This window comes from Anolis carolinensis, chromosome 1, assembly GCF_035594765.1.
Source record: "Anolis carolinensis isolate JA03-04 chromosome 1, rAnoCar3.1.pri, whole genome shotgun sequence".
Lineage (NCBI taxonomy): Eukaryota > Metazoa > Chordata > Lepidosauria > Squamata > Dactyloidae > Anolis > Anolis carolinensis.
In genome coordinates this window covers 309,130,708-309,155,318 of record NC_085841.1, presented here as the reverse complement: position 1 = coordinate 309,155,318, position 24,611 = coordinate 309,130,708, and the positions used below count along the sequence as shown (strand labels likewise).

The 24,611-nt window shown below is 39.8% G+C and overlaps 1 protein-coding gene across 4 annotated transcripts in view; it reads right to left on the bottom strand.

Moving 5' to 3' along the window:
• Positions 1-24,240, bottom strand: part of sipa1l1 (signal induced proliferation associated 1 like 1) — a 197,508-nt gene extending 173,268 nt beyond the window's left edge. For 3 of the 4 annotated variants that reach the window (XM_008103800.3, XM_016991867.2, XM_003214519.4), the window contains exon 1: positions 24,082-24,240. The gene's annotated coding sequence lies outside the window, so the exon portion shown is untranslated. Of the gene's footprint in view, positions 1-22,066; positions 23,227-24,081 lie in introns of those variants that run through there. The other variant, XM_062968088.1, reaches the window with a different exon arrangement.
• Between the last annotated feature and the right edge of the window lie 371 nt (positions 24,241-24,611).

The window sequence follows — 24,611 nt, the reverse complement described above, 5'->3', positions numbered from 1 at the left end:
GATTTCCCCTTAGAAAATCCCACTTGCTCGGGGCCAATTATTCTTTTTGTTTAACCCACGACTCTAGTCAAGAGAAGCTTAGCATAAGTCTTCCCTATGATAGAGAGCAGGCTAATAGGTTGGTAGTTTGCTGGATCATTTTGAATATTGGGACCATTACGGAGGAAGTCCATGCCTTCGGCATTATCCCCGTTTCATTTATCCTTGTGAAGATATTTGCTAGTAGGTTTGCCCACCATATTGGGTTTGCCTTCAATATTTCAGGGATAATAGCATCGCTACTTGGGGCCTTGTTTGACTTTAAGCTCTGTATCAGGTGGATGATTTCTTGACATGTAACCAGCTCCCAGCTTCGTCCCACTGGGACTTCACTTTCGCCATTTGCTTGGGGAGAGTTTTCTTCGGCAAACACTTTCGAGAAGCACTCGCCCCATCTCTCAGTTACTATGAGTTAATCTGGATTGGAATTAAATCAGAAACACAATAGGAACTGGTAGCCCAATCTCTACCATTTCAATACTATATTCCTAGATTTCTCTACTCACTTCTATGCAGACTTTCCTTCCTTCTGGACATTTAAAAATGGTGCCTCATTGTGATATAGGAAACAATCTATCCAGACTACGAGATAATTTTCACACTCACTTTCTTATCTATATGTTTGCCTTCTTGTGCTTTTTCCTCTTAGAAACAGATAGGGACAAAGTAATATGGCAAAACCAATAGAGGAAGTCTGTGCAGAGATAATGTCCACTTCTTGCTCTCTCTGTGTCCCTTGTCCTTTTATTCAGGGAGTATTTCCTACTCACTGCTAGTGTGATCAGTAGTGTTCTGACATCTCCTAAAGCGATAAAGTCACACATCCTTCTTCAATGGCCATTTCTACTCAACATATCAACTTCCCTCTTCCCGATTTCGACCTGCTTTTGTTTCCCAATACAACATTCTGAAATTACTGTGCATACCTAGAGCTCATTGTTCTAATGTGTTTATTCTGAAGTTTTGTGGTAGTTTTTCAAATATTAGTTTTTTTCCCAAACTGCTCGTGTATTCATCTTAAGAATGATTTTGTTTATACAAGGACCAACACTTAGTGCCAAACTTTTAAAATTGAGATGATGGTGATGATACTTCACTGGTTTAACCACCAAAAATGCCCATCTAATGCAAATCAGCTAATGCTAACAGCTACTTACTGTTCAAAATCAAAGAACCTCAAACATATTGATTAGGATTTTGAAAGATTTTTTTCCAGTATCATTCAGTCTGTTTTTCAAACTGAATCAAAAGAATCTGAACTCTGAAAAGAACCTGAATCTGAGAATAGGAAAGAATAGTACATGTGAAAAAGATCTTGGGAGTGTTAGTAGACAACCAAATAGTCACAAACCAGAGTAAAGCCACTAAATCAATTGTTGAGCATGTACAAAAATCCAATTTATTCAATCAGTTTACTCAACCAGGATCAACAATAGAATGCATACAATGACTTTCAGGATACTAATGTTAACATGTTATTCTGACACCACAGAACAAAATTTTTATTCTATATGAAACACTTTGAGAGTCAGATAAGTTAAAAAAGCTATATATATAAGACTGTGTTTAATATGGAGTCGATCCACACAGCTTCATTTACGACACTTATAAAATCACACCTTACATGCACTCTCATCTAGCTGTTGAACATCTACCTTCATTAATCCGCTGTTTACCATCTTCACTCCAACAATTTTTAGCAGAATTTTAAGAGTTTTTCAGGATTTAATATGTTGTAATTGTGTGGATTATATTATGTCTTGTTTATTTAAGTTGCTTTTTATAATATTTATTGAGCTTGTTTTTATTTATATGTTATTCTTGGCCCTGAATGTTTATTACTATTCACCCTGAGTCCCTCGAGGGAGATAGGGTGGGCTATAAATAAAGCATTATTGTTATTGCTATTCTGTTCATGTTACAAAGTCTTTGTCATACCCTACTGACTGTTTTTAGGATCACCCATCCTTGTACATTGTCGCATTTCTACTCTCCCATAACTCCTTCCCACCCTTGCATGTGTATAAATCCCTGACAAAGGGAGTTATTTCCATACATTAACCAAGTGGGTTGCAGTTGTGAAAGTTTCTATATAATGAAATATGTCAGTCCTTAAGAACTTTCAATCTAAATCTTATGGTTAGCCCTGACTAGAGCAGAAATTGTAAAACTTTTTCTTCCATTTGTTTTGGGAAAAAATGATATTTTGGGGAAAACCGAAAATGAAGTATTTGCAACCTTACATAAAGTCACTTTTTAACAACAGGAATATAAAGTAAATTATACATAACTTGATTTTGCACGTGTCCATCATGTTTCACATATTAACAATACAATTTACTCACAATTACAAACTGAGTTTTTGTTAAAATGGAGATATGGTCCTAAACTAGTAGAACTATTAGAACTATAAGAAACCTATTTGGTTTTGCCATTTTGTGGAGTAGGTAAAAAATCTATTAAAAACAAAATAATTTGGCAGTATCAGTAAAACAGAAATGTATTTTCCCCTCATAGTTCTCCATAGTATCAGGCAGGTATAACACATTCATTCCCATAAAAGGAACTGAGGAAAGGAAGCCAAGAAAGGAATTGTCATTATCTGATATTGGAAATGGTGTTAGTGGACGAACTTAACTATATATGCATTTTAAATTTTAATTCATTTGTCTGATTTTTTCCCCCAGATCGTTTTTGATCTTGGCCACCTAACAGCCCTAAGTTACTATTGCCATCTAAATAACACACCTGATTACCAGAATGTAGTCTGTCTAGAGAAGGAGGAAGCTGTGGTGATAAGATTTCTCCTGTTGCCTTGGAACTGGAGACACCTCCCCAGTTCCAGAGCAAGAAGAAAGTTATGACTGGATCTCCAAGAAAAGCTACAAATCTCCCCCAAGCATAGTATGAATAAGCATTATTTGTATTATTCCAAATGTTAGTGAATCTAGGATATCTTTAGATATAAAGCAGAAAAGCCTTTTTGCATATTTGATCAGTACCCTGTCGTTAAATTTTGATCTGTTTGACATCTGAAAACATATTCCATTGGAGATTATATCTAAGCAGAAGCAGCCTTTTCTAGACAAACATCCCAATATGTACAAACTACAAATGCAAATAGCTATATATGTGCAAAGGCATGCACAAATATCTGGCCTCCAATTGTCCAACATACACCTGATGCTTGGCAACAAAAACGTAGTGCACTCCTGCTCCAGGCAGTCACGGAAAGAATTAAGAATACAATTCATTGTTTTATAAGGCTCCTTAGCTACAATGTGCTACTGCTACTACTTTCATAATAAATAGGTTCTGTAGGAAATAACATGCCAGCAATTTTCTACAGCCAAGAAGTAGGTTTTGCCAAGAAATTGTTGACTTCAAAATTACAGTAGTCTCGCTTATCTAACCTTCTGGATTATCCAACGCAATCTGCCTCCCGCCTGGATCTACAGCTGTTTCTCTAGGCAGCAAGGACTGAACTTTTTAGGGATTTAACTTCTGACAATGTTGTTACTATAAGTTCATTTTATGCAATTCTGTTTTTATTTGTAGTCAATTTGTTAGTAGCACTAGCCAATGTTTTTGTAGTCAATGTTTTCAATACAGTAGAGTCTCACTTATCCAACATAAATGGTCCGGTAGAATGTTGGATAAGTGAATATGTTGGATAATAAGGAGGGATTAAGGAATGGCCTATTAAACATCAAATAACGTTATGATTTTACAAATTAAGCACCAAAATATCATGTTTTACAACAAATCTGCCACTTTTTTGGGAGCGTGGCTGCACTTGTGTTGCTGTTGTTGAATGTGTTGGCCCATTGCACGTTGCTGCTTAGAGAAACAGGTGTGGATCTGGGCAAAAGGCAGACTGCATTGGATAATACAGAATGTTGGATGAGCGAAGGTTGGATAAGCGAAACTACTGTACATTGCAATATTTTGGTGCTAAATTTGTAAATACAGTAATTACTACATAACGTTACTGTACATTGTACTGATTTTTCTGTTGATTTGTAAAACGTAATGTTTTGGTGCTTAATTTGTAAAATCATAACATAATTTGACATTTAATAGGCTTTTTCTTAACCCCTCCTTTTTATCCAACATTTTCACTTATCCAACATTCTGCCGGCCCATTTATGTTGGATAAGCGAGACTCTACTGTACTCAGTATCTTTCTAAAAGAGTTAAAAGAAGAAAACCATCTGGTGGACTTACATATGAAAATATTTAAAATAAATCTAAGTTTATGGAACCATTTGTTTATGGCCCAATCTGTAATCAAACTTAACATTCTAGAAATCCATGTCAAATCAGAGATGCCTTTGAAGCCTTCCTTGCCACAATCTTTTTAAGCCATCTGACAGTGTTAAAATTCTTCTCAATTAACATGTAATATAGTATCAAAATGGAGAACACCGAATCCATGTAATTTAATAACAAAAGTATAGAAAAAATATTCCTCTGAAAAGGAACAATCTTTGAACAACCTTTCTGGAATCATATGAATGTTTTGGCAGACTAGAAGGCTACACAGTCTTACAGCTCTCTTAACTTTTTAACACTGGCACCTTATCACACTAGCTAAAACAGATGTTTGGGTATAGTATGAATAATGAATGTTTCCTGAACACAGGTGTTCAGAGTAGCAAACTAATTTGCACTGCTCCAACTATTCTAACAAAATCAGTAGGGGAAGGCATTACACATAAATAAAAATCTTCAAGTGCAAGTAAAGCAACATAAATATTAATGCACAAAACACAATACATTTATCTAATACAGGTTGAATATCCTTTGGTATTCAAAATACTTGGGACCAGAATTATTTTGAATTTCAGATATTTTTCAAAATATATTTGCATGTATGTACATAATGTGATATCCCAAAGATGGGACCCAAGACTAAATATCAAATTAATTTATATTTCATGTAAAACTTATTCACATAGCCTGGAAGTAATTTTATATATTATTACTAATGTTATGCATTAAACAATGTGTACATTGAACCATTAGGATGCAATGGTGTCACTATCCCCACCACCCAGGCAGACCATTTCGGATTCTGGAGGATTCAAATAAAGGAAAATCAAGCTGTATATCATGGATCTTCCTCTTTCTGAATGTCAGGAGGGATTTAACTAGGGAGGGAGTTCCATAGCTGAGAGGCCACCACTGAGAAGGCCCTGTCTCTCGTCCCCACCAGTCACACTTGTGAAGAAGGTAGGAATTAGATTAGGGCCTCCTCAGAAAATCTTAAATCTTTTCTATTTTTGAAATTATACAGCGGCTATATATCCTGTGACTAAAGATGAGGCATAGTGAGACAGCATGGTAATCAATGGCTCACAAATCGTTAGGTAGACTCCAATTCAGAAACACAACCCGTTGTAGGTGAGGTAATGTTCTCTGTTACATATAATTTCTCTGTCATAAAGCAAAACACAGCCATGTACTCTTTTCCAAGTGGTTCTTGTATGCTAATTGAAGGTGCCACATAGTTCCAATTCACTACTTTTGCAGAAGAATGTCTGATCGTGAAATTTATTTTGCTTTTGCTTCATTCAGCAGATGGAACAGCTTTGCTCCTTGACACAGTGAAACCCAGTACGGCAAGTTTAAGAACTTATGCCCAGATCCAGTCTCACTGGATAAGGTGACATTCTGCAATCACATATATAATTAATCTAAAGCAAATCATGTCTTACATATATAAACATCAGATATTATTACTGATTTATTTTCCCAACTTTGTTTAGGTACGGAACACTTGTTAAGGTCTACAATGGTCTCCCCAATTTGGTAGCACTGGACTACAACTCCTAACCAACTCTTCTAATCACTAGCTGTGCTGGCTGGTTATTGTGATGTGCCTTCAAGATGCCTACTAACTCTATGAATTTCACAAGATCGAGACATCTAAAATCCACATTGGGAAAACTTGCACCAAAATATGCTTAGGGATGGCTTCTATTTCACTCACCTTGTACCCGAATGACTAATTTCTCCCATTCTTGCATGAGTACATCTGACAATATCAATTCTCCACATGTGCTGAGTTTAGGAGCACAGAACCCAACTTCTGAGTGTATGTGAAAAACTGCAGATAAAGAAATTGCCCTTTTTACCTAAGAAAACACTTTTCTTGGATTTTATAGGTCCTCTGGAATGACTCAGAGTATATTGGATTCTCCTTCTCTAGAGGTCTTTAAGCAGAGTCTAGATGACCATCTGTTGGGGGAGTGCTTTGATTGTGTGTTCTAGCTTAGCAGGGGCCTGGACTGGATGGCCCTTATGGCCTCTTCCAACTCTATGATTCTCAGACTCTACGGTCAATGTCTGCTGGAAGCTGTTCACAGAATCAAATTAGAGGATATAGAGATTCTGTTCCCCCAGTGAAAGCAGGGAAATCTGACCAAAGAATCACCTGGAGGATCTGGAGATTTCTAAAGAGAACACATTAATCAAATCCATGAATAAACAAATCCACAAAAGTCGAACACACAAATGTAGAGGGTCTATAGTAGATTCCCCTGCAGTCCTTCCCACCCTTTTATAAAACCTACCACCACAAAGAAGAGATTGCCAGTGATACAGAAAAATGACCTGAAAGTTGTACACTGCTAACATTAATAAGGCATGAATGTTCTTATAAAGCATTCTCCGCTACCAAAAATGAAAAATTCCAGCCTAACATCATCAGCAGTCAGGTTTTGTGAACCACATTTCTGAATGAGTTAGGAAATATTAATGACTGCTTTAAAATAATTTTAACTTTAGTATACACTGTGATGGCTACCTAGAGTTAGCAAGAAACAAGAATAACAATCCATTTTTAAAAAGCCCACAAATCTCCACATTTGGAAGGAAGGGACAAAGAAAACAATCTGTTGTTGAAAAACTAGTGTTCAGTAACTAAAGAAGAACAGCTGTTACAAATTTTATCAAAATACACAACTCCAATTAGCTAGGGAAATAGTTATGGACAGCAGCCTTGCTCTATGCCCGCCACTTATCAAGCAAAAATAATCAGGAGATTTATAAACAAACTAAATGCAATTTTAGTAGTTGATACAGTTCTCGCTGAGAATATAGGGACTACTACAAGGGTAAAACCTGCATTCACATTACATGTTGAAAATAATACAGATATAGCCTCATAACCAGACTTAATTTTCTGGAGGTGTGTTCATTTTTTAAAGAAACTGCACTATTGTATCTTCCAATGAGAAGGAAAAGCCTGAGGCTTAAAGGTTGGTATTGAATTCCATCTGCAGTGAATTAGACCAATATAGAAACAACTAATTCATAATCTGATACACTTCATTAGCTTCTCTGTATCAAAAATAAAGGTATGCCAACATGCACACACTAATTAGCATATGACACATACCAACAATTAATTATGAAAATTATATGCTTTGACGTAGATAGATAAAACACACCACCCACAAAATGTGATCAAATAGACCAGTCTGCAATGATGTATAGTACTAAAATATGCATATCTACCAAAATGTCCTATCACATTCAGTGGAGCTTACAGGCTATGTAGTATTCTTTTCAATGTCCTCTTAAGTCCCAAAAAATTAAAGAGGCACACAGATTCCTAAAGGTAGAGTATTTTCAGAAGGATCTACTAAATTTGACTATCCATTGTTTGAGGCATATGTTGGCTGCTAAGCTCAGCTCTGACCAACACAGGTTATGTCATTACATGGAACGGTGCCTTTTAAGACTGGAAGCACAAAGATGAATGGAGACTTATCTTGCCTTCTTGGTAAAGTCTGTACTTATGTGTATCAGCAGGTTTTAGCTACCTTGCCATTGTATAAAATTATGTCCTATATTATCACAGCTCGTGTAGCAAAGGAATACATTAGATATTGTTAACATTATCCAGAAAGCAGAATCAGTTCAATCTTTTATCACGGATCATCTCTATCTGCTTTGACAAGGGATTCTGCATGCCAGTTTACACAATGGTAAATACATTCAAATAACTCATTTTCAAACATAAATATGTTGTCTGTTAAAAAAATGAATATGGCACCCAGAACAGAGATAAGATCGAGGTGAGAGAGATACAATGTCTTGTATACCATGCTGCCTGTAGTGCCGGGGGTTCACATGTACAAACCCAGTAACTGAAGCCCTTTAATCAAATATCTTTCATTAAAGCTCTATAGCCTTTGCATATGTATGTATGTATGTATAGATAGATAGATAAATAACAAAACAAACAAAATTATAAATACTATTACAGGCTGAGATTCCTTTTACACAATTTCAAAATCTGAAATACTCAGAAATTTGAAACTGTCCACATGGGTAACTGAGGTAACATCATCTTTGCTTTGGATCAGTCAATATACACAAACTTTGTTTCATGCACAAAATTAGTAAAAACGTATAAAACTACCTATGTGTATAAAGTATAAATGAAACATAAATGAATTTTGTGTTTAGACTTGGGTCTCATCTCCAAAATATTTCTTTCTTTCTTTCTTTCTTTCTATATATATATATATATATATATATGCATGCAAATACAAGTATTCCAAAAACTCTCAGAATCTGAAATCCAAAATACTTCTTGTCCCATGCACTTCGGGCAAGGGATACTCAGCTGGTATTATACATCTATGATATATTGGATAAACATTTCTAAAATTATTTGTATACTTTACTTTTACTTTCTACAATCAGCAACTTTGTGATATGAGTGTCTTCAACCAAAAACAACAAATTTAACTGAAAATCTAGATTAAATATTCAGAATTATTTTAATACATGACACTTTCTAATAGTTCTTTTAAAAAGGTAGAAGCTTTTTAAAACTACTGTATTATACATTCTTTGTTGTCAACAAAACCATGCAACTATCCCAATTGATTCAAATGTCTGATCTATTTGCACGATCAAATGTACACAATCCATGCACTGAGGAGCACTGTTACGTGTTTAATGTTCCAGCCCTTAACTGCAAGAACAGGCATGAAACTCCCACGTACTGAAGCACAGCCAAGAACTGCTCCTGTGCTCTATAAAATGGTATTTAAATAGTATCCACTGCACCACAAGATGTGGGGTGTGTTTCTCCATCAAGCACAACAGGGATTTTATTGCCAAAAATCAAACTTTTTAATAAGCAAGATAACCAAATTTATGTGTAATTATGTAGTCAAATTACATTTTAAAGTCTTTTAAGAAATGTCTAAATTTCTCTGAAAATATATGATCAACACTGATGTTTACTACTGCTAAAAAGAAGTAGGAGCAATGATACATAAATGACATACCATATTAAAGAAACAAAGACCTAAAAGGAAGCAAGGTAATTGATAGGGATACTACTACAGTAGTACTCCACCAGCTACTTTTGAAGAGTTTGCTAGCAAAACAACTAGCAATCATCTTGTTACCTTGAATACGTGGTACTTAAACTGATACAGTGCTGGAAAATATGTAATTCTTCTTCCCTATTCTCTCTAGTTTGAAGCAAGGAATTCACAAGGCCTTAGAACCACAATATTTTATTATTTAGATTGAAAATTATATTATATAGTTAAAAATAAACAGCTAACAGTGTGTCCTCTCCTGAGGGTTGCTGCTGGAAACTGTATCGATATTTCTCAACTATAGTAATTTTGTAAAGAATTTGGTCACAATTTTGGGAGGGGTAAAATGTAACAGTAACTCTTTTCCCGTGTGTATATCCTCTTAAAAATGACATTCTATAACAAAGTAATAAGGGGAGAAGGACCATTCTTTGGTGTTGAATTCTCTCTTCAAGCATTTTATGTTTTTGTCTAGTGACAGAAAAACAAATGATTCATTGTAATTTATTTTATGTCTCTTATGCAATTAAATATGTAATTAAAACTTTATACACCTCTTAGGAGGGCAGCTGCCACATTGCTTTATAAGAAAAGCCAGCCAAAAAAATCAAACTTATATTTACATAAATTATTTTTGGCCTGCAAGGTCTGTTCTGAGAGGTGAGCATCCTACTTTTATCACAACTGAGTATTACAACAGCTACATGACATACAGAACTGATGCCTGAAATTTTCTTATCCTTTTCCCTCTGTACCTTGTCTTTTAGACTCTAAACATGGCAACAAGGTCTTACTAATCCACCTGAAAGGTTTCCTCACTGGATATAAATTAAATAAACACTAGTTTCTGAACTGATCTTTCAAAATCTTATTGTTTTCCTTGAATTACCTTTCATGGTTTTCCAAAACGTTCCTGAACCTTTAGGAGCAGCAAAGCAGAAAAGATCCGCTCTATGAACTGAACGTGGATTACCATGTCCAGAATCCAGGTTTCTGAGGGCACATAGGGTTTTCTTGGCAAAATTTCTTCCGAGATTTCCCACTGCCTCCCTCTATGGCTGAAAGGACACAACTTGCCCAAGATCACCCACTAGGTTTCCATAACTGAACAGGTCTCCTAGAGTCATTGTCCAATGTTCAAATCATTATACCACATTGGCTCTCACTCAATTTTCTGAGTTCTTGATAAGTGACTTTTCATTTAAAATGCTATTTTACTGAACACATTCTATTTTCAATATTTCTCAGTATGTCCCAGTAGCATATTTCTGGTAGATCGCTACCTGTAAGTGATGATATTGCACACCTCATAAAAGGTAAAGATAAAGGTTTCCCCTGACGTTAAGTCCAGTGATGTCTGACTCTGGGGGTTGGTGCTCATCTCCATTTCTAAGCCGATGAGCCGGCGTTGTCCGTAGACACCTCCAAGGTCATGATAAACATTACAGTGGAATACTGACTCCTAGAATTGCAGGCTTATAGGAGTTAAGGTGACATGGAAATCCACTTGTGCCAAAGGACGGGGATCTCCATCACCATGGAGATCCACCTATTTGAGGTTCCAGTTACCTGAGGAAAGCTCTATTTGTGCTTTTTCTGCCACAAGGAGGTCATGAAAAAGCGTTAGATGAAGAAGTCCTTTCTCCTCTGGATCCAATACATGACATTCCACAGTGAGGCCCCAGGACCAAGTGTAAACCTGTACAACTCTATAGGTATTTTCCATCACATTGTAATCAATTAAAGTTTGATTTCTAAAATTGTTTTAAAAACTGCACAACACACACTGGTCATTGATGTGTAGCTCTCTATCGGGAGGTGGGGTAGTATTGGCCTATTAGCTTCTCAAACTGATATAAAAGAGCTACATAATAACATATCTTGACAGGTAAGCTAGCATATTTTTGCAGGCAGGCTTTTAGTAGCTACTGAGATTGTCCAAAAAATCGTTTTGAATCTTATATTGGATTTATATCGGATTTGTCTCGCTTTTTGAGACGCGTTCCGAGATGTGGTCTCACGGCGCAACCGGCATTGTAATTTGAACTAACGTTGGCCCATTCTCTAATTGTCTCTTAATGTCTCGTTAATTTTTCCCAAAAAAAATATTAATATATTTTTTTAAATATTTTTTTAAAAATTTGTTACTGCAACCTACCTTGAATGGGAGCTTAGTGCAGCCTAACATGGCTGCCGCTCCCCATCCAATCAGAAGCTTCCACAATGGACGCAAAGGTGGGGGCTAATCAGGGCCGGTCGGAGATAAATTTAAATATTAAGCGGGGGCGCTGAAAAGCGACCCCCGCCGGCCCTGCCTCCTGCGCCCTGGCCCCGCCTCCCAACCAGCGTGCCCTGGCCCCGCCTCCCGCGCTGCGTGGGAGGCGGGGCCAGGGCACGCTGGGTGGAAGGCGGGGCCAGGGTTGGCCCCGCCTCCCATGCTATTCGCCCTGGCCCCGCCTCCCACGCAGCGTGGGAGGCGCGGCCAGGGTTGGAAAGAGGGAGGCTTCGCCGCCCGGGGAGGGAAGGAGGGGATCTCTCCTCCCCTCCCCGGGCGGCGAAAGAAGCCGGCTTCGCCGCCCGGGGAGGGAAGGAGGGGATCTCTTCTCCCCTCCCCGGGCGGCGAAAGAAGCCGGCTTCGCCGCCCGGGGAGGGAAGGAGGGGATCTCTCCTCCCCTCCCCGGGCGGCGAAAGAAGCCGGCTTCGCCGCCCGGGGAGGGAAGGAGGGGATCTCTCCTCCCCTCCCCGGGCGGCGAAAGAAGCCGGCTTCGCCGCCCGGGGAGGGAAGGAGGGGATCTCTCCTCCCCTCCCCGGGCGGCGAAAGAAACCGGCTTCGCCGCCCGGGGAGGGAAGGAGGGGATCTCTCCTCCCCTCCCCGGGCGGCGAAAGAAGCCGGCTTCGCCGCCCGGGGAGGGAAGGAGGGGATCTCTCCTCCCCTCCCCGGGCGGCGAAAGAAACCGGCTTCGCCGCCCGGGGAGGGAAGGAGGGGATCTCTCCTCCCCTCCCCGGGCGGCGAAAGAAACCGGCTTCGCCGCCCGGGGAGGGAAGGAGGGGATCTCTCCTCCCCTCCCCGGGCGGCGAAAGAAACCGGCTTCGCCGCCCGGGGAGGGAAGGAGGGGATCTCTCCAACCCTTCCCGGGCGGCGAAAGAAGCCGGCTTCGCCGCCCGGGGAGGGAAGGAGGGGATCTCTCCTCCCCTCCCCGGGCGGCGAAAGAAACCGGCTTCGCCGCCCGGGGAGGGAAGGAGGGGATCTCTCCTCCCCTCCCCGGGCGGCGAAAGAAGCCGGCTTCGCCGCCCGGGGAGGGAAGGAGGGGATCTCTCCTCCCCTCCCCGGGCGGCGAAAGAAACCGGCTTCGCCGCCCGGGGAGGGAAGGAGGGGATCTCTCCTCCCCTCCCCGGGCGGCGAAAGAAACCGGCTTCGCCGCCCGGGGAGGGAAGGAGGGGATCTCTCCTCCCCTCCCCGGGCGGCGAAAGAAACCGGCTTCGCCGCCCGGGGAGGGAAGGAGGGGATCTCTCCAACCCTTCCCGGGCGGCGAAAGAAACCGGCTTCGCCGCCCGGGGAGGGAAGGAGGGGATCTCTCCTCCCCTCCCCGGGCGGCGAAAGAAACCGGCTTCGCCGCCCGGGGAGGGAAGGAGGGGATCTCTCCAACCCTTCCCGGGCGGCGAAAGAAACCGGCTTCGCCGCCCGGGGAGGGAAGGAGGGGATCTCTCCAACCCTTCCCGGGCGGCGAAAGAAACCGGCTTCGCCGCCCGGGGAGGGAAGGAGGGGATCTCTCCTCCCCTCCCCGGGCGGCGAAAGAAACCGGCTTCGCTGCCCGGGGAGGGAAGGAGGGGATCTCTCCTCCCCTCCCCGGGCGGCGAAAGAAACCGGCTTCTGTGCCTTGCTGCTTGTGCTTTTATGCCGCTTGGCTTGCTTATGTCAAAAGCGCCGCCGGGCAGGGAGCCCTCTGCCCATGCTCCTCATCGGGAAGCAGCAGTGCTGCCGCCAAGTGCCACAGCCTTCGCTTGGCAGGGAAAAGCCCCAGCCGACAGGAGGAGTGGGTCCGAGGCGCTGCCCGTCAGAGCACACCTGGGAAGCAACTGAGGTGAAACTCAAGGAAAGCCGTTGCTTGTTCTTCCCTCTTGGCTCTTCTGTCTTCTTTCCACCTGGCTCACCTACCAGCTCTTGCCTTTTTGCACGGCTCCGGCTGGAGGGAGGGAAGGGGGACGGAAGAGCTGCAAAAGAGGCATGTGCCGGGAAGGGAAGGGGGGCACACTTCAACAGAAATGCGCCTTACTGAACTAAAACAAAACAAGTTTTAAAAAAGCAGGAAAGGCAAAAAGCACCCCTTCACACTTTTGGAGTGGCTCATAAGGCCTCTGACAGACAGTGGCAGGCCGGTGAGAAGCTGGGTGCCCCCTCGTAGAGGGCAAGGCTGGGTGAGCTTTCCTGCCTCTGGGGTGTGTGTACATGCGCGTCTCATCTAAATGCCCTTGGCGCACGTGCAGGAGGGGCGGGGCTAGGGGAGTTTTTATAGTGTTTGCACTGTATCATCTTCCTTCTTTTTAAAGGTTTTGTCACTGTGTGTTTGTTTTTTTGTTCATGGTAGTCACTCATTGAGTTGGTAGGCTTTTGTGGCCAAATTTGGTGTCATTTGGTCCAGTGATTTTGTTGTTTACTCGGTCCTACAAACGAACAGTACATTTATATATATATAAATTGATAGGTATGAGAAAACGTTACATTCATATTCTCTATATTTATTACTTTAATTTTTGCTTTTGAAAACAGTGGTCATAAAGCCAAGACACAAAATCTTTTTAAAAGGAAACAAATTCCACATAAACTAGAGAGGATCAAACACCTTCTCTAAACCACAGTACTGCAGCATGCAGCTGAATGCCAAGCAGGGCATAAATATCCCCATGTTCAAACATTCTTGTTCTGTGACTTCAGGCAAGATGGAAAACCAAGTATAGCCTAAATTATTTTTATATAAATATTTGTTCTTTTTTTCATTCACTCCATGTTTTCTGTTCATTCTAAAAGCTGGTCCTCCCAACCTCATTTCTTACTTCAGCGACCTGATTTATTCATATTAACACTCATATACATACATACATACCTCAAAACAATATAAAGCCAGAGTAATAAATGTTTTTATCAGTTTAAGAAAAAGAATGCAATACTGTAGATTAAACTGCAAAGACTACAATCCTCAAAATGTGAACTTTCAAAATCATGAAAACACATACTAAAAAGGCTAGCCTCATAGTTTTATATAATATTTTATTTTGCTTGGAAACTGCCTCAGGTTATCAAATGGAAAGAATTCCTAGTTTTGTGTGTCTCCGCACACATTACCAATGTCAAACCATTTAATGTCTTATAGAAGGGGAAATGGAGGAGGATAGAAAATATTGCTGCTACTAAGTGAAACATTATCGGAAAAGCTCAAGTGTATTAAATGACAACGTAATATATACCGGTATGTCTTAATTCACACTCCCTAGAAGAAAGTGTGGTCCAAAATGGCTCTTACATCCTATTGAGATCATGGGCACGATTTCAGTGTGCACATGCACACACATTCTTTTGAAAAGAAAATGGACCTTAAGTCAACTTCTGGTTGAATTGTATTTTAGGCTGAGTATCTTCTCAACCTAAAATAGCCTAGCAACAAATATGGTGCTCCTTACTTAGCCTAGGTTTTTGTTTTTTTGTTTTTTGGGGGGGGGGGGGGCACAGGGCGCAACCTGGGGCTGCATTTAAATTGCTTTCCCCGCCCTAGTGTATACATATGGAATCTCTATAAGCAAAAACGGAGACCAAGAATACTGAGTGATTAAGGAAAACCTTAGTTAGAAATCAATTTCAAATTTTCCCAATATACATCAGGAATATTATTAACAACTATACTACATCTAAAACAATTAGTACTACATAATACATTAATATACATAAGAGATCCTCAGAGAATCAGAGTTGGAAGAGGCCTTCTGAACCATTGAGTCCAACTCTTCCACTCAGAGTAGAAGCTTTGAAGCAGTGATTCTCAACTTGTGGGTCCTCATATGTTTTGGCCTTCAACACCCAGAAATCTTAACAGCTGGTAAACTGGCTTGGATTTCTGGGAGTTGTAGGCCAAAACATCAGGGGACCCCAGGTTAAGAACCACTGCTCTAGATGTTTTTGTCTAGTTTGAAGGTTATTTTACAGAAAAATGGAACATCTATTCCCAAATGAGTATACAGACTGAATCTATTGGAAGTTAACATTTTCTACTTGCTAGTTTTTTATCTGCCGTTCGCGGTCTCATATTTTTAATGACTGTATAGTATTTGACATTTTTATGGGCTTTTTTACCTATCCTGGGCTCTTTGAAAATCTATACAAAATGTCTTAACATATATTTTTGAAGATGACTATGCAATAGTTTATTAAAATGTCTTATCAATTTATAGAGAACATTAAAATGACCTAAAAAGTCAATTACTCTCAACTACTAATTCATCAGAAAGGAAAACAGGAAGCAGCCTTTTGTCAAGTCAGATGATGAGTCCACATTATCCAATACCATTAATACTTACTGGCAGCAGTAGCCCAAGATAAATACTCCCCGTGCAATATTTATAGTATGCCTTGGAACTTCTCTGTAAATCTTAACAATAACAATCCCTTCTTTTAAAGATAAACTAAAAACAAATTACAAATCTAATCAAGAGTAAGGGTCATCACAACTTTAGCTCAGTAACTAAAGACCTGGTCCAATGCCTATTTATATGCTAATATTAATGTAATCCTAAATAGGTTTTAAAATACAGTAGAGTCTCGCTTATCCAAGCTTCTGGATTATCCAAGCCATTTTTGTAGTCATTGTTTTCAATAGATCATGCTATTTTGGTGCTAAATGCGTAAATACAGTAATTACAACATAGCATTACTGCGTATTGAGCTACTTTTTCTGTCAAATTTGTTGTATAACATGATGTTTTGGTGCTTAATTTGTAAAATCATATTAATTTGATGTTTAATAGGCTTTTCCTTAATCCCTCCTTATTATCCAAGATATTCACTTATCCAAGCTTCTGCCGGCCCATTTAGCTTGGATAAGTGAGACTCTACTGTATTTAGCTTGGATAAGTGAGACTCTACCCATTTCACTATAATTCTAGCAACTGTTCCATCACATGAAGCAGGACCAGAGGATGAAAGCAGATCCATCATCAACCCTCTCAAGCTATCATCTGATATACTACCCTCTGATACTTTGCCTCTCCTGAAATATCCAGACGCCATATCTGTAGAAGGAGGGAGGAAAGACTATGCCAATTCTATTGATTCAGTTGAGAAACCAATATTTCTGGCTCCTTTCTTTGAATTGTTTCCAAACTAGAGAGTGCTGCTATGAACCATCTACCTGATCATTATGAAACTTTACATTCAGAACTGATGTCCACATTTTCTTGTTTTCATTTTCCTCCCCATCCCTTTCCTTTATGTATCATGCCTCTTTGTGTCATAAACCTGAAAACAGCATCTGTCTTTGTTCATCAGCAAGCTGCTCTATGAACATTTAGATTAATTAAATACATAATATTCATGTATTTAATGAACCTATTATTCAAATATTTTACTCAACTCATTTGTGGAACATTCAAAGCATCCCAGCAAACAACCCCCTAATCAGTTACAAAAAGTTCAGATTTTTAGATTTTTTTTTCCTGGAAACACCTACACAATTATGGTGCATGGGTGGACATAATTTTCACAATTAAAAATGGACTTGTCTTTTTTAATCTATGAGAAACCTTAGGGCTAAAGGAACAAATTACAGGTTTCACCATCATCAACTTAGGCTCAACTATCAAGAACGTAATAATAGAAACAGTGGTAGAGGAAGTTATTTCACAATGCAGCCTGGATAAAGTTAAAAACGGATGCACGGTGCACATACTAGTTCTACATTACAGAGCAGCCTAGATCTTACCATTGGTACCATCATTACCACGGCTCATTTAGGTCCATTACTCACACAAAGTTAAAGTTATTAAAGCACTGCTATAAAAAAAACAGCTGCACTTTTCCAATGAGTAACAGAATGAAGCCACAACCTGATATCAACTGAAGAATGTTCCATAGATTAATAGCTATTATTCTGAAGAAAAACCACTGAGACGTATCACCCTGGTAACGTGAAACTAAGAACAATCTGGCATATGTCTTCTCCTGGTTATAAAATCATAGTCTTTTTTTAAAAAAAAATTCAGAATAACCAACAGCCATGGAACATTACATTCAATTTCTCTAAAATTAGGACTGAACAGACACCTAACCAAGAAAAGTGACAGGTAGGCCCCTTATATATACAAGGTTAGTCAACAAAATCTGGGATAAAATATCCTAAAATTAAAAAAAAATGCATGCCTTTTTCCAGCTAATAAAAGCTAATGGTGATTTAGTTAAGAAACTGCATATCTAATTTCTTAAAAGATTTAAAAATAAAAGCCAACAAGGTTAAGATGTTTTAGATGCCCTCTCCACTGAGGGAGGGGGAGGAAGCACTATCAAAAATTAGATGCCAGTCATGTCCACCAGACAGTGTATTTTCACCAGCAGAAGCCAAGGAATGCTATAATAGCCCCAGGATAAGGGGCCAATCTATGACAGTATCTTTTATATCCTGATGTTTTCCTGTTCTACTAGCAGTAGAAACACAAGAAACTACACTTAGTCTCTCTCTCTCTCTTTTTTTTAATGGGGAAAGGTATAGATTATTACTTACAATATGTTTAAGAACTCCACAAAGTGTAGACTATATATTATGAGGGACTAGGCTTTCTTATAAACTGGGGACCATTTTGAAACACAAATAAAAAGTTTTTTACTTACATATCCAAAAGTAACCCCAACTTTCAGTAGGAATAGTTTTAGAGGTGGCACTAAGAAAGCAACTCTTGGAAAGCCAACCAACCTGCAGGATTTATGTTTTTTAAAAGAACACCCAGGCTTGTTCTACATCCCAGTGGGTATCCTGCATATCCTGTAAGCAGTGAATAAAAAGCAGCAAGTCCCTTGGTGCAAAGACTAAACTATTGATATGGAGAAAACTGTGCCTCTTTCTTTCATAGAAGAGAATACTATAGCACTATAAATGAAGATGAATACAAAAGGAATTCAAAGGGGGCCAATCCCCCTCCCTCTTTCAACTCTTGCAGACTGTCTAAATCAATGGTTGTCTCCTAGCTTTTCAGTTTGCCCTTCTCCATATACAATACCAAAAAACCCTGAGTTCAACATACAGCAGCATTAAGCTAAGCAAAAGATGGGAAAGCTTCTAGTAACATTAAATATCTCAATATTACAATATCTGCAAAACTGCTTATTTATCTAGTACATGTGCTAGGTACCATTTATATATATCACCCATCAAACAGTAGGCCCACAGACTGTTTAAGAGGGATTTTTAAGAATAATAATTTTATTCAAACATGTAAAGGAAAATTGTGGGTTCCCACTTGAAAAACAGTTGATCATAACTTTGAGAATGTACTTGGGGGACTTGTCCTCTGTAACTGCTATAATACCTTGTTAATGATAGTGTTGACCAGGGGTCCCCAAACTAAGGTCCGTGGACCCTCCAAGGTCATTTATCTGGCCCCCGCCCTCAGTTTTAGACTTAGGCTCGCCCTAAGTCTGAAATGACTTGAAGGCACACAACAACAATCCTAATTTACTTGACTATCTCCTCAGCAAGAATCAGGCCCACACTTCCCACTGAAATTCTTGTAGATTTAGGTTGGTTAAAATTGTTCTTATTTTTAAATATTGTATTGTTCTTTCATATTTTTTTGTACTATCAATAAGACATGTGCAGTGTGCATAGGAATTTGTTCGTATTTTTTTCAAACTATAGTCCGGCTCCCCAAACTCTGAGGGACCATGGACCAGCCCTGATGTTGACTTTGGTTATAGGAGCTGTAGGCCAAAACAGAAATCAGAAACTACTAGTATCTACTCAGTACTTTATCCACTCACTTTAGTAAACTGACTGTAATGGAAACCAGCTACCTAGATGAGACTTGTTGGCTGTTCTCTAGATGCCTTGGACTACAACCTAGCTGTGCAGTATGGCCAAAGTTCAGGAATGATGGGAGTTGAGTTCAAATGACCTGGCGGGGACCAAGTTGGTGAAAATTCACACAGATAGTTGAGAAAAAGAACTTTTGTTAGAATGTGCATTTTTCTTTTGATCACAATGCATTTCTAAACCATTGAAGAAAACAGAATGTCAGGAAGTAAGTGATTTTTATGGATTTTTCATTCCCTTTTCAGGCCCATACACTGCTGGCCCCCATTGCTTGTGTGAGGATTCCAAGTGAAACTCTTGCTTGAGGAATACCAATAGATTAAAATATTATATCCCATACATGCCCTCATAAACACACATATATAATTTCTGAAAAACTCATATAACATAGGTTAACTTTAAATGTATCCAAAAACTGACTGGCTTTAATTGATGAGATTACCTAGCATTATAATCCATGAAGCTTTTTGACTTTCATATATAAATGTCAAGAAGTACAAAAGGCTGTTAAACAAAAAAACAATAAGATATATGCATAGCAAGCAAAGCAATAGGAAAAGCAATTGATAGGCATTCTTCATCTGTTCCACATCCCAACAGGTGATAAACTCTGATTATTTATTATGAAAAGGATAGGGGAAACCTCTTCTAACAGTATGGCAAGCACATGAGCCTTTTGCTGTATTACTGTACTAGACCAACAGTATTTTAAATATAGTAAAATTAACTAAAGTTATACTGTGCTCTATGAATTAGTATGGTAACAGAAAGATAGGGGTAGCCATTTTGGCCTTGCAACAAAAGCAATGTATCTTTATTAGGCCAAGTCCATAGCATTCTTCATCAGGCAGATGTTAAAAATCATACAGGAGCCAAATAGTAATAATGTTAAAGCCACAGGCCTATATTCTGTCTGAGATGTTGTCCATTAAGATGGTATGGAGGGAATTCAATACAGGCAGAGGTCAATCCCCTTATTCACCATGTGAGAACTAAAGACAAAGAGCAATAAAGGGCAAGTAAAAAAATTTCACCACCATTAGCAACAGAAAAGTAACTTCACCATAGATCTAGCTCTCTTTGACCTTTGCAAAACTACCTGTAGAAAAACTTTTTCCAAATGTAATAATCCAAAGACACAATGTTCTCTGCCTAAGAAAGGAGCAGTATGCTTGGTTCTCATATGATCAATAAGGGAAGGGGGCCTCCACCTGCACTGAATTATCTCAGTACCATCTTTACTGAGTCACTGGCCTGTGACTCTAACATCATCATCATTTCTGCCCGTGTATGACTTTTAACATCTCTGCCTAATAATAAAGAAACCAGCAAAGCTTTGAAAGTTTGCATAATATATTTTATGCCTTGGAGTTAACCCCAAAAAGGCATCACTACTTGTGGATAATATGTTAACAGTACTTTATGAAAAGCAAATATATTTTTGCAATTAGGTATTGTTGTCATAATAAACTGTCAAAAACCTAATTCCCACTTTAGCTAATGCTTCAAGAACAGAATAAGGGATAGTACTGCTGACCTACTCACATCCAAAATCAATTAAAAGCATTCAATTCCAAACAAATATACAGTCATATTGCACAACTATTGAGATGCAGCATCCTTTGCAAAACTTCTTTACATTTTACATGCAAAAAAGCAAACACACACACCACATACAACATTCATTGTGATGAAGGAGGCAGTGTCTGAGTCAGTTTCATCAGAAAAACACTAAATTAAAGAACCACCAGCCTGCAATCATCCAAACAAACCAGGAATCTACTGAAATTCAACACCTTTACTCAGAAAGCAAATTGTGCACTGCAGGAATTCAATCTTAGTGTTTCTGAAAACAAAGATTTACTAAAATGGCACCTTAAAAATCCATAAAATCATCCAAGACAAAATGGTTTTTTAAAAAAGAAGTCTTGAGTTTGTTGAAGAAAAAAACAGCAGCAGTAGTAGTCAAGGTTAGACAAGGAGAATTTCCTGTTTATGAACATCATCTGCCCTGTTCTCCCCCCCCCCCCCCCCCAATGCAGACAAATGTACTCCTCGGCAAATAAAAACATTCCACAATTACCCATTGGATATATGCATATTAATGCCTAAAATGGACCGTGTAACCTCCATGCTATTGAAACGGGCCATTTTAAAACAGAAAACAAAATGCAGTTGTGTCTCATTTTATGGTTTTGATTTAAATATAAACAGCCACCTCCTACCTGTTCTACAAGATCCAGTTTTAAGGCATTGCTTGTTCACTTCTCTGAACTCCAGGGACAGAAACTACCATTTGTTCCTCCACTCCCTTTCCCCACATTATAAGCATGCAAAATATCCCCCAAGGCATTACCTTTGAATTCTCTAATTATTATTGCAATGTCCAAGCTGACTTGGAAAAAACGAGAAACAGCCAAGCTGGCCAGCAAAAATGCTTGCACAAATATAAACGAAAAGTTGTGAGATGGGATTATACCTAATCCCTACCGCCCACCCTTTAAATACAAGACAGAGATGCATCGCTCCTATGCAACATTCTCCCTTTCTCCCAGTTTTGGAGTTTGGCTTGTGTTTGATTCAGATTGTTTTCCGCAAGTAACTTACCCTTTTCTCTCCTGCATAAGGACTGTTTCGACTAATCCCCTCCTCCCAAATTCCTTTCCTGGGGGAGGAGGCACGTAATGCACAAACCCTACTGCTACTGCTGCCCTCTTCTTTCCACTGCAGCGTTTCTCAGGAAAAATAATCAACTTGCTCAATAAGGTTTGAGGGGATATACAAGTCCTTTTCTCCTCTTTCCTTTTACTGGGAAAAGAAGATGAATCAATCTCCAGACAGGCTACAGAAAGCCAAGCAAATATACTGCTGATCCTCTTTCCCTTGTTTAAATTGGGGGCAGGGTGCACAAGTCCTCTCTCTTGCACGGAAAGCTATACTTTATGAGCTCATTACTGACGGACAAACAGGGAATATTTGGGGCAAAGAGTGAGAGGGAGAATCTTCCCCTCTTTTACAATAAATCAAAGGGGCAGGTCCTCCCATTTTAACAAATTTTGGGACAACCCACGATGCAGCAAAGGAAAACATTGGTGATGAATAGAAGGTGTGGGAGTCCATATAACACAGAGTACCGCAAGGTCTCTGAAGTCCAATTAACAGGGGGATGATGATAATTTCTATTATTATTCTGCTTTCTTCTGTTAAACAAGAACCAAAGCAGCTCACAACACTAAAAAGTACAAATTACAATTTAGACCCTACAACATACAAACATTAAAATAGAATTGAACACAGAAATAGTAAAAACAAATAGTTTAAATCACCTCAAAGTGACTGAAAGGCAGAGAGAGGTGAGGAAAAACATTTTTATAAAGGATGCTGGGTAGTGTTTCAATTATCTTAATAGGTGTCAATGGTTTTAGGTGAGTTCAACTATTTAACAATAAATAAATAATTTTATTGATTGTTTATGTATCATGTTATAATTTTCTAATTTGTACTTTGCATTGTGTTTTTACTTTTTGTAAGCTGCCCCAGTCCTGTTTGGAGAGAGGACAAGATATAAATAAAGTTTATTATTATTATTATTACCCCTTAGGCCATATCACCAAACAAGAAGGCTTCATACAACTTAATAAAACTCTATGTAGTAAATTAAATAAGACACTTGTAATAATGCAGTAAATAAGTATGACAAAACTGAATATACACATATTTCCCGATTCCCCCTACAGTTTGCCTCGATCAGCCCCACATATGTTTTAACAATTCTATATCTACTTTAATGTTGATAAAGGATGGGCCAAAGGTCACAAAATCACCTGATGTTTGAATAACTTTTTGAAAAACATTAGGCTGTTTTTAGAGTTGTGAGCCGCTTCAAGTCTCGCTTGAAAGAAGGGAGAAAGCGGGATATAAATAAATGTAATATAAAGTAATATGTTGGCTCATACCCTGCTTTCCCCTCATGGTGAAGATCCTAAGTGACTCCAAAAAAGAAGAGGGGTCCCTTTCCATTGTAGTTTTATAAGGTTTTAGATGATTTTAGCAATTCCATTTCAACACTGATAGCTTGAAGTTGTAATTTGGGCTGCGTTGAGTATTAAGAGCCGCTCTGAGCGCCCTTCCACACAGCCACATAACCCAGAATATCAAGACAGAAAATCCCACAAGATCTGCTTTGAACTGGGTTATTTTGAGTCCACACTGCTATATATTCCAGTTCAAAGCAGGTAATGTAGGATTTTATTCAGCTGTGTGGAAGGGGCCTGAGTCCCGCATGAGAGGAGAAAGCGGGATATAACTAAATATAATATTTTGATTTATACCCTGTTTTCTCTCCTGATGGAGACCATAAGCGGCTCCAAAAAGGAGGAGGGGACGTGTTCCTTTCCATTGCAGCGAGGAGGACAGGGGTCTTGTGAGCCGCCCTCATGGCATATGGCATGTGGAAGTGTGTGTGTGCGTGTTTGTGTGTGCGTGTTGTGTGTTCCTCCTCAGCTTGAGTCACTCTCAGGGCTTACTGTGAGGAAAGATGAGACTTCGGCTGAGAGAAGGTCCTGAATGAAGCCTCGGCCTTCACCCCGCTCCCAGCCCTGTCCTTGCCTCCCAAAACTCACCCAACAAACTTGCCGCCGCTCCTGAAGGAAGAGGAGCTGCTGCTGCTGCTGCTGCCTCTCTCTCTCTTTCCCTCCGCTTCGCCAATGCTCGGGATGAGCTCACCCACCCACCGCGGCTCCCCGCTCCGCCTGCAAAGTACCACTCCAACTCTCGCGAGAAGTCGCAACAGCTCGGCGGCGGCTTCTCTCCCAGGCGAGAGAAGTGGAGGAGTGTCGGCGTTGCTATAGTAACTGCCAAGCGGCGGCCTAGCAGCGGGTGACGAAGCCTGCCTCCAAAGGCGAAACGGTCGCCAAGCAATGGCTGGCAAAGTCCGACTGATCTCTCTCTGCCTCTGTGTCTACAGGCCTCTGCCGTGACCGAGGAGCAAAGGGGTTGGTTTCTCCGGCTCTTGCAGCTGAGGGTCTTCTGCGGGAAGGAAGGACTGTGGCGGCTCCTCAGAGTCAGGCCCTTGAGCTCCTTGCCAAGAACCCGAAGTGCAAAGGCCTTTCCGCAGTCAGCAGTGCCTCCCTCCCTCTGCAGGGGAAATGAG